Genomic DNA, 1,151 nt, shown 5'->3' with positions numbered 1-1,151 from the left:
CGTAATTCAAAGCATCTCGTCCCTATTTTTTCACAAGCGTTTCTGTCTTTCTGTTAGCACCACGTGGGCACTGAATACTAGGCAGCCGAGTTCAGCTGACCAGTGTTCGTACGTCGTTCTCATATGCAAGCTTCAGTTGGTTCCAGCTTTCTATACACTGTTAAGATTGCTGATGCTGCCGAACTCCATGGCAACACAGAAGAAACGTCCGTGACGCACCCGCAATTGTGTTTGTACCACGAAATAAACACAGGCGTCAGTAAATGCCTTTTACAGCGAAAGCTGTTATGAGATCATTTCACCGGCCGTTTTTGGCGCCGTAGTTGTCCGCCGCCGCCGCCGCCGCCGCCGCTGCTGCCGCCGCCTGCCGCCGCCGCCGCCGCCGCCGCCGCCGCCGGTGTCCGTAAACCAGTATCGCTCGAAATAAGAAAAAAAAACGAAATAAGAAAAAAATTCCAGGATCGAACGAGGTTCGAACCTGGGCCCTCTGCGTAGGAGCCCAGTATTCAACCTCTGAGCCATGCCGGTGCTTGAAACTGCTTTGCAAAAAGGTCCTATACAGGCTTCATGTCGGGAAGGAACCACATTAGCATATGCAATATAGCGTGGTAGAAGAGTAAAATAAGCACCAAGCGTCGCACAACGCGAATTCTGTAACCAGGCGTCACACAATGCGAATTTCGCAACGAGTAGGTTGTTGAATGCTTCCAACCCATTACAAAGCGCTCTGCCATAATTCTTCGTCGTCATCAGGCACAGCGTCAACAAAGTGCGCATAATGCCTTACATGCGCTTAGCAGGTACCACGGCTCTCCGTAGAATGACGAAAAATGGCACAGTTCCATGCTGCCCTACTTCTCAAAAACTACAATGATTTATAGCGTAGTGGGTTCCTCGCAAGTGCACTTGTATTGGTTGCCAAGGAAGCCCATAAGCACATGATCCATTTCCTCGGGGTCTCAGTAAAATTACAATGATTATAGCGTAGTGGGTTCCTCGCAAGTGCACTTGTAGTGGTTGCCAAGGAAAGCCGATAAGCGCATGATCCATTCCTCGGGTCTCAGTAAGTTCTACGGCCCTCCCCCCCCCCCCCCCCACCCCCCGGTCTCTCTCCCGTCAACGTATGTTATACAGCATGACGGTAGAGGGAA

Source organism: Rhipicephalus sanguineus, chromosome 3 (genome assembly GCF_013339695.2).
Source record: "Rhipicephalus sanguineus isolate Rsan-2018 chromosome 3, BIME_Rsan_1.4, whole genome shotgun sequence".
Lineage (NCBI taxonomy): Eukaryota > Metazoa > Arthropoda > Arachnida > Ixodida > Ixodidae > Rhipicephalus > Rhipicephalus sanguineus.
Note: the sequence above shows the minus strand (reverse complement) of the source record.